Source organism: Rhinatrema bivittatum, chromosome 4 (assembly GCF_901001135.1).
Source record: "Rhinatrema bivittatum chromosome 4, aRhiBiv1.1, whole genome shotgun sequence".
Classification (NCBI taxonomy): Eukaryota; Metazoa; Chordata; class Amphibia; order Gymnophiona; family Rhinatrematidae; genus Rhinatrema; species Rhinatrema bivittatum.
The window spans coordinates 462,868,782-462,878,650 of NC_042618.1; positions in this window are offsets into that span (position 1 = coordinate 462,868,782).

Here is a 9,869-nt window from a genome sequence, read left to right on the forward strand (position 1 = left end):
TATAATATCCCATAACCGCACACCAAGCTTTACCGTGAGCTGTATAATATCCCATATCCCACACCAAGCTTTACCGTGAGCTGTATAATATCCCATACCCCACACCAAGCTTTACTGTGAGCTGTATAATATCCCATACCCCACACCAAGCTTTACTATGAGCTGTATAATATCCCATAACCCCACACCAAGCTTTACTGTGAGATGTAGAATATCCCATACCCCACACCAAGCTTTACTGTGAGATGTAGAATATCCCATACCCCACACCAAGCTTTACTGTGAGCTGTATAATATCCCATAACTCCACACCAAGCTTTACCGTGAGCTGTATAATATCCCATAACCCACACCAAGCTTTACTGTGAGATGTAGAATATCCCATACCCCACACCAAGCTTTACTGTGAGCTGTGTAATCTCCCATACCCCACACCAAGCTTTACTGTGAGCTGTATAATATCCCATACCCCACACCAAGCTTTACTGTGAGCTGTATAATATCCCATACCCCACACCAAGCTTTACTGTGAGCTGTATAATATCCCATACCCCACACCAAGCTTTACTGTGAGCTGTATAATATCCCATACCCCACACCAAGCTTTACTGTGAGCTGTATAATATCCCATACCCCACACCAAGCTTTACTGTGAGCTGTATAATATCCCATACCCCACACCAAGCTTTACTGTGAGCTGTATAATATCCCATACCTCACACCAAGCTTCACTGTGAGCTGTATAATATCCCATACCCCACGCCAAGCTTCACTGTGAGCTGTATAATATCCCATACCCCACACCAAGCTTTACTGTGAGCTGAATACTATCCCATATCCCACACCAAGCTTTACCGTGAGCTGTATAATATCCCATATCCCACACCAAGCTTCACTGTGAGCTGTATAATATCCCATACCCCACACCAAGCTTTACTGTGAGCTGTATAATATCCCATAACCCCACACCAAGCTTTACTGTGAGATGTAGAATATCCCATACCCCACACCAAGCTTTACTGTGAGATGTAGAATATCCCATACCCCACACCAAGCTTTACTGTGAGATGTAGAATATCCCATAACCCCACACCAAGCTTTACTGTGAGATGTATAATATCCCATACCCCACACCAAGCTTTACTGTGAGATGTAGAATATCCCATAACCCCACACCAAGCTTTACCGTGAGATGTATAATATCCCATACCCCACACCAAGCTTTACTGTGAGATGTATAGTATCCCATAACCCCACACCAAGCTTTACTGTGAGATGTAGAATATCCCATACCCCACACCAAGCTTTACCGTGAGCTGTATAATATCCCATACCCCACACCAAGCTTTACCGTGAGCTGTATAATATCCCATACCCCACACCAAGCTTTACTGTGAGCTGTATAATATCCCATAACCCCACACCAAGCTTTACTGTGAGCTGTATAATATCCCATACCCCACACCAAGCTTTACTGTGAGCTGTATAATATCCCATACCCCACACCAAGCTTTACCGTGAGCTGTATAATATCCCATACCCTGCTTTACTGTGAGCTGTATAATATCCCATACCCTGCTTTACCGTGAGCTGTATAATATCCCATACCCCACACCAAGCTTTACAGTGAGCTGTATAATATCCCATATCCCACACCAAGCTTTACCGTGAGCTGTATAATATCCCATATCCCACACCAAGCTTTACCGTGAGCTGTATAATATCCCATATCCCACACCAAGCTTTACCGTGAGCTGTATAATATCCCATATCCCACACCAAGCTTTACCGTGAGCTGTATAATATCCCAAACCAAGCTTTACTTAGTTGTCTTTGGCTGGTAAGTTGGCCGGGGGTAGAATTATTTTCCACAATGTGAACTGTGATTCATATCTTAATCACTACCAGCTAGGACGAAGAAAACAAATGTCAAATCACTGGGCTCCTAGATCATTGTGAATCATGAAAGCTGAGCTGCATAATCTCTAGTTACAATTTTTATGCTTGTGCTTTTTACTTCAGTGTGCAAATACCATTTCATAGACCCAGGGTGCAGGACATGAACTAGATTCACTTTGTTTAATATCAAAACATAACATTCGCCTGAATATGTTTAAAATTACTGCATCAGTGGCAAGGTTGAAAGGACCTCTCCTGGAAGTTTATGCCACAGAATCCAGCCGATGGAAACTATGCGTTAGCTGAAATTACATAAAGTTTGACTTATCTGATGGAAGCAGGGGTTGATTGCTTTTGCAAAATAAATAAACACAATCTTAGTTCCTGTACAGTTATGCAAGGTTGAATGTGTCCTATTGTTCCCTTGACGCCTCCTAGTTTCCAACAGACCCCGTCTTCTAGGAAACTCTCCAACCTGAAAGATGGGATCAGCTCTTATTTCAACAGGAAAGAGAATTATGCTCTGATTTATTACAGTTTTTTTGAAAGGAGAGCATTGGAAGGAGAGAAGCTGGGTACAATTAAATGAGGGTAGGAAATTAGCTTGAGTTTGAGAAACAGGAGCCGAGCCATGCATTAACCTCCACCAGTTTCTGATTCGGGCAGGGCATAGAACAAAAGAGAAAAGATTTGCTTCTTCTCAAAACCTCTAGCTGGAGCAGCCAGGGTTGGAAGGCATTGACCAGGAAGCAGGGAGCCCTGGAGGTCGTGCACTCAGAGCAGAATGGGATTTGGTCAAGGAAGGGTCTTAAAAAAAAATAAGAAAAGGCAGAGGTGCAGAAGAGTCTGGCAAACGTGTGGAGGACGTCGTCAGAACCATCCTGAGGAAAGAAAAAGCTGAACAGATTGGGAAGGGACTTTATCCCCGGCGAAGTTTACAGTTTCTCATTCTGTTTTGTTGTTATTTCTTACAAATAAAGCTACAACCTATATTCTTCAGGAAAAAGTACATTGCGTTGTACATACTTTGTACTGAACTGATTGTGTGTGGTTGGAAATGAGTAGAAGGGAACATGATGTGTGGAAGCAGCTCTATTTGTGTACAGCTCCAAGATTTTGGGGCCACAGAAGTCGTGCTCAAAAAAGTCTAAACAAAATACCTACAATTTGACTAGTTTTACATACAAACAAAGGTATACATATCTATCTATCTATCTATCCAAACAAAGGTATACATATCTATCTATCTATCTATACAAGTAAAAGTATACATATATCTCTATCTGTTGTACTCTGGTGGTTTAGTGTGCCCATGGGCCTCAGCCCGACCCAGACCTTCTAAGCCGAGCCAAGGGTTGACGGTGGCTCCGCATGGCTGACGGTCTACCCTCTGCCAGGCCAGCAAGCTCCCAAGGCCAACATCCAAGGATGTTGGAAGTTGAATGGTCCTCCGACCATTCCGAGCCCTTTCGGACCTGCTGCGAGCAGCATGGAGCAGCAGGCTTGGCCTGAGGTTGAGGGCAGAGGGACCTTGACACGAAGACAAGAAGATTGATGCAACGGCATCACATGGCACGAAGACTTGGGTTGATGCGACGGCATCACATGGCACGAAGACTTGGGTTGGAGACATGACACCAGGACTATGAAGACATGACACCAGGATCGATGCAACGGCATCGCAGACGAGACTTGACACCAAGGCTGATGCGAAGACATCACGGACCAGTGGTCGATGCAACGGCATCCCGGACCAGGGTCGATGCAACGACATCAGAAACATGACGCTGAAGTGCAGACACAACGAGGAACTTGGAATCCAGACGAGACGAGAAGCAAGGAAGGCGGACATTGGCACTGTCTCTCAGGGCGCCCTACTCAGGCCACCCGCGGGACTGAGTCGCGGACCACCCTGTCCCACTGCGCGCCCTACACAGCCCTTGCAGACTGGTCACAGACCACGAGGAGAACGTGACAGCGCAGGAACAAACAACCAGGACATAACGGCTCAGGAGCACAGGACAACCGTCCACCAGCAGGCTAGTCCACTCAGGAGTACTTCATCTGAGGGACCCCCGGACTACCGGACCAGAAGGCTCGAGAGCGAAGACGGGACGTAGGAATGAACATTGAGGAAGGCAGAAACACCAGGACGTAGAAGATCAAGACACCAGGATACCTGGACGAGGACCTCAGGCACGAAGACATGACATGGAATTGACGAGAAGACATCACAAGATGAGGAGCTCCACAAGACAAGAAGACCTTACACAGGCTCTGGCAGGCAGGAGCCTCCAGAGCGAAGACACCATGATGCAAGGCACTGGACAACTGACGGAGCAGCCCTTTATAGGGCTGGTACAGGAAACAGTCACCAAGGTGGGGCCACCACACGTCCTGTGCCTGGCCCTTTAAATGTAGAAGAAAGGCGTGCGCCGGCGCCTAAGGAGAGTGCAGGAGCTGTGCAGGACCATGGCCAGCGGCCTGCACAGCGTCTGTGCGTCAGACGCAGGCAGGGCCTGAGAAGCAGGCCCTGACGTCGGCAGCGGCTCCAGCCGCTGCGGGGAGCCCCGGGGGCGGCTCCAACCGCCGCATGGCACCGAGGCTTGCGGCCTAGCGCCGCGAAGATGGAGGAAGCATCGGGGGCAGTCCCAGCCTCGAGGGAGACCGTGGCTCCGACCGCAGAGGACAACAGAAAGACACGGACGGCCTCCGGGCCGCATAAGGAACTTTAGGCCGCGTGGGAGGGCCGATGGCGGCGTCCTGCTGTGCCGGCGAAGAGAGAGCATGTAGATGAGTGTGCCTGCTCGCGGGGGGACCCGCGGGCAGTGTTCATAACACTATCTATACAAACAAAGGTATACATATATATCTATATCTATCTATCTATCTATACAAACAAAGGTATACATATATATCTATATATTTACCTCTCTCTCTATCTATCTCTCTATCTTGATTCAGCAGTTTCTTCCTGTTTATTTGGGGTTCCAGTTCATTCAGTTGGAAACTGTCTCTTCTGGGACGATGGCACTATGAGCCTTCCTGCTTAGCCACCCAGAGGTTTTCCCTGTACTTTTCCCTCCTCCTGATCTAGCCCAGACCTTGTAGTGACAACCCTGTGCTATGGGCCACAGACTGCTACTGCCTCAGGAAGCCAATGTGTCTGCATCCTAATTCTGACCTATAGGTGTCACCATTAAATAACTGTTAGGATACCTTCCCTCCTGGAGACAGTGAACTCTGTCTTTGCAGTAAACCCAGCCCCAGTTAAACCAGAGATCAGAAGCTGGGCTCAGAGATCAAACCCAGATCTCTCAGATGGGGGTGTTTAGCTCTGCCAGGCCAAACCTTGATATGAAGATATTTTTTGACATGAAATGTTCAATAATCACACAATCGCCCTCAACCCGCAGGCAATGAGAAGTCAGAAAACATGGTAAGAAGCAGTATCTGGCTATGAACCTCTTTGGAGAGAATAGACTATGCTGGGACAGCCAGCTGCCTTGCAATGTTTACTCTGGAGGCTCTGTGAGCAGGGTACACAGCCTGAGTCCAGGCCTCCTCAGGGGTCTGGAGAAGCCCAGGCCGCTTAACAGCTTTCGAGGCCCCTAGCCATAACAAAAATTTTAAAATGACGACAGGTGAAAACAAAATAGGGCTTCAAAAAAGAGTGAGAGCCTGGCCACATGGCTCTCCTGGACCCCCTGTGAATGAGTCTTACAATCACTATTTTGTTGACTACCTGGAGCCTTGTAGACTTTTAGAGGCCAATGAATGTTTACTACACATATTGTAAAAGCATTGCCTTTTTATTCTTTGTCCCAATTTGTCTGATCTGACCCACTACTGCAGTAAAATGGCACGTGTTGCTTTTTTAGATGGTGCTTGGTGCATAATTACCGTGGCCAAAAATGGTTTAGCTTTATGGGACTCTCATTTTGAATTGGTTATGAGATTTTAAAGGGCAAATCCCATGACCACTGAACATTTCATTTCTAAAATGATTTTCTTCATTCATTTTCAAATGAATTAACTTAGTAACAGCAAAGAAAAAAAAGATAACAGGTACTACCAGCTGTCATCTCCTTCTTCCACAAACATTTTATTTTTAAACATATTTTTGTATCTAAATTTATTCTGTTGCTCCTATCTTCATAGGATAGACAATGCAACTCAGTTTCAATGCAATTCTGAACGCATTTCACAATGGTCTGAGATCATTCGCTATGAAGGAAATACAAGTCTGCAACTGATTTCCAAACTCATTGGGTGCAAACATTAAGTTTGAATCGGCAATCATCAGGCTGCTAGTAAACTGGGATGAGCATTACTTACATGTCCTAAGTTGATCCAGCAAATATATTCAGGCTTCTCATCCCAGACCATCCACAGAAGACAAAGATTACTCTAGAATAGTATTACAGGACATTTCAAGAGTCCCTGAGGGTTTTCCCTTGACTAATAACATTACTCTTTATTGGAAAGTTTATCTTTATGGGCAAAACTCTACACAATGAATCGTACCCCCAACCTGCTGCTTTGAAGTGCCTGAAAAGTGGAATAGAAAGCCTTTAAGCTTGTACCTTAAGGTAGTAATTTAACTAAGTTGCCGAAAGCATCAGTGGGATTTGAGCTCTGATTTAAGTAATTGGTAGCCCATTGTTCCAGCCATTAGGATATTCCTCCATGCTAAGGAGAGAGAAGCATTAGGGTTAAGTAAGAGCAGGGGGTATAACATTACGCATGAAACACAAAACTGTAAGAATCTCAACCCAGAAATGGGCAGGAAAGTTTTCCTTAGCAGACTTCCAATTTGAAACAAGCCACTTTAGATCTTTGATCTTCCATTGATCTCATATTATTGAACACTGCTCCTCATAATTGCATTATTCTTGGGTGTGGCATTTCTTAAATGTCACAGTACCTTGAAATCAATGAGAGTGAAGGCAAACATAGCGTGCACGCATTGTTTTGGTTTCCTGCCCATCCAGGCTATTGAAGAATGGCAGTGCTAGGATAACAATGCAGCCTCAGTAAGATGGGTGTTTTCTTTGGCTGTTCTGCAGCTTCGTGAAGAGTAGCTGAATACATGACATTTTGTGCTGTGCGGGTGAATAGCTCCAACAGCTTCCTGCTGCTTCTAGCTCAATGGGACCTGATCTTTACTTCTGCTATAGTGCCATGAGCCTTCCTTAAAAGCAACCTGGGTTTCACCCCCAACTCCCTCCTCCTCCCTTTACCTCCTTCCCATTTAGCCCAGCCAGCTCAGGGATAATCTTTAGCCAGCAAGAAACAGACGCCCTGCTCCTTTCAAAGCATGGTACATGTGCAACCTGCGCCTGGCTAGCAGTTATCACTGTGGCGGCAAGGGTAGGATTCACTTCCACTGCAGCACCTCCTGCTGGCCTGTGGAGGAGGAACCAGGCTCAGGAATCAAACCCAGGTCTCCATTCCGACAGCATACAGAGTTGCAAGCAAGCCACTGGACAGAGATACATTTTGGGTGGAACAGGGTATCGTCAAGAGGGCATGTTCAAAGGCATTTAGATGGTTAAATAGTGATTTGTCCTTTCTCAATAGGGCTAAAAGCATATGTGGTGTTCCACAATGTGCAGACTTTTAGCAGGTGCCTCTGGAACAGATAGTGGGCAGGATAAAAAAAAAAAAACAATGCATGCGGACTGCACGTTCAATTCTGTGCACGCTTTTCCCTGTGACAAAACTGCCTTCCAACGTGGACTTGGAAGGAATTTCCAGATTCTATAATTTGTAAAGTATACTTTTTATTTTTCTTATTGTCCTTGGTTTAGTGGCATGTTAATCATCTAAAACTTAATAAAGAATAAATTATTTTGGAAAAAAAACGCTTAAGAGGAAAGCCAGTGCAAATGTCTGCAGGTTCTGTGTACCCACAGCAGATTTCTCACACACACACACACTTTCTCTTTGAAAATCGGTGCAAAGTCCATGGGTAAAAAGTATGTGCAGCCTTCGTCCCAACGAGGATGGTTTGAAAATTGCCCCCTCACCCCATGCTATTAAACTCAGAAAAAGCCACCCCAAACAGTTGATTCAAGATATGGTGCAGGGAAGGCATCGTGTGCACTTTGATAATTACTGCTGTATGACACAATGAGAGTTACGCAACTCGAGTTTAGAGGTGTGTTTCATGCTGTTATATTGTTTCATTTCAGATTCTGGATGTTTCTATCACTTTGTTTTCCCATGTATATTGTTCTATTTGTTTGTTTTAGTTTTAGTGCGTGCTAGAACATTTTACGCCTTTTATAGTTGTGTTAAAATGGCATAGCAACATGAAACGAGATTTCGTTAGCTTCTTGTGTTGATTTGGATGGGAAATGACACAAAATGAAACAGGAAATATGGCCACTGTTTTCATGTCATTTTAGAATGCCAGCACTGAAGTTTTCTTTGAGATTGTATTTAGAACCCAGAGATTTCTGAACGCAGCTGAAGGGAGGGCTGTTTTCAAAGTGATTGACCCAGATAAAATGGCTGGGTTTGAAAACTGATCTCCTTCCACAGCACACCCACTTTTATCTGTGGGTAAAAGGGGCCATTCCTGCGGATGTATTTAGGTTGGCGAGGGAAACAATGCACATACATCCGATTTTCAAATGTACATGTGCTATTTTGCCCCCAGCTTGGCTGTCCTCACAAAACAGCAGGTGCCAAGTACACTTTTAATGCATGTACTCAGGAGAGATTTTGTAACTGTTTTTCCTGAAGTGTATTTCATGCTGAACAGTGCAAATAAATCACATTCTACAGTTCTGATAGCAGATAAATAAATGAAACATACAGCAAAGTCTGACTGGAAGGATTTTGGAGTATGTCCTGGAAACATCATGACCTCATCATACAAGTAGGGCTTAAGTGCACATTCTGAACCCACACTTATCCTGGGGATCCCAGCCAGTTGGGTTTTGAGGATCTCCACCATGAATATTCAGGACATATTGTAAGTTTGCATATTGCGGGTCTCCAATGAATGCTAATTTACATCATGCATATTCATTGCGGAGATCCTGAACTCCTGACTGGCTGTGGGGTTCCCAGGTTAGCTTTGTGAAGTCCTGGGGGCAGATTTTCAAAGGGGTACGCACGTAAGATATGTGCGTACCCCCTGAAAACCTGCCCCAAGTTCCCCCTGTGCGCGCCGAGCCTATGTTGAATAGGCTCGGTGGCGCGCGCAAGCCCCGGGACGCGCATAAGCCCCGGGGCTTTCCTGGGGGGGCGTGTCGCGGTATCCGTGGGCGGGACCGCGGGCGTGGTTCCGACCCGGGGGCATTTTGGGGGCGTGGCCAAGGCCTCCAAAACTGCTCCTGGGCTGGGGAATCGCGCAGCCGGCAGGCGTAACTTTTCTAACAAAGGTAGGGGGGAGGTTAGATAGGGCTGGGGAGTGGGTTAGGTAGGGGAAGGTACGGGGGGAGGGGGGTGGAAGGAAAGTTCCCTCCATGGCCGCTCTGATTTCGGAGCGGCCTCGGAGGGAACGGAGGCAGCCTGTGCGGCTCGGCGCGCGCAGGCTGCCGATTTTGCGCAGCCTTGCGCGCGCCGACCCCGGATTTTAAAGAATACGCGCGGCTACGCGTGTATCTATTAAAATCCAGCGTACTCTTGTTTGCGCCTGGTGCGCGTACAAAAGTATGTGCAGGCGCACTTTTAAAAAATCTGCCTCCGTTCCCTCCGAGGCCGCTCCGAAATCGGAGCGGCCTCGGAGGGAACTTTCCTTCCACCCCCCTCCCCCCGTACCTTCCCCTCCCTTCCCCTACCTAACTCACCCCCCCAGCCCTATCTAAACCCCCCCTACCTTTGTTGGAAAAGTTACGCTGCGCTGCGCGATTCCCTGGCTCGGGAGCAGTTTCGGAGGCCTTGGCCACGCCCCTGGGCCTGAACCACGCCCGCGGCCCCGCCCCCGGATGACGTGCTAGCCGCGACATGCCCCC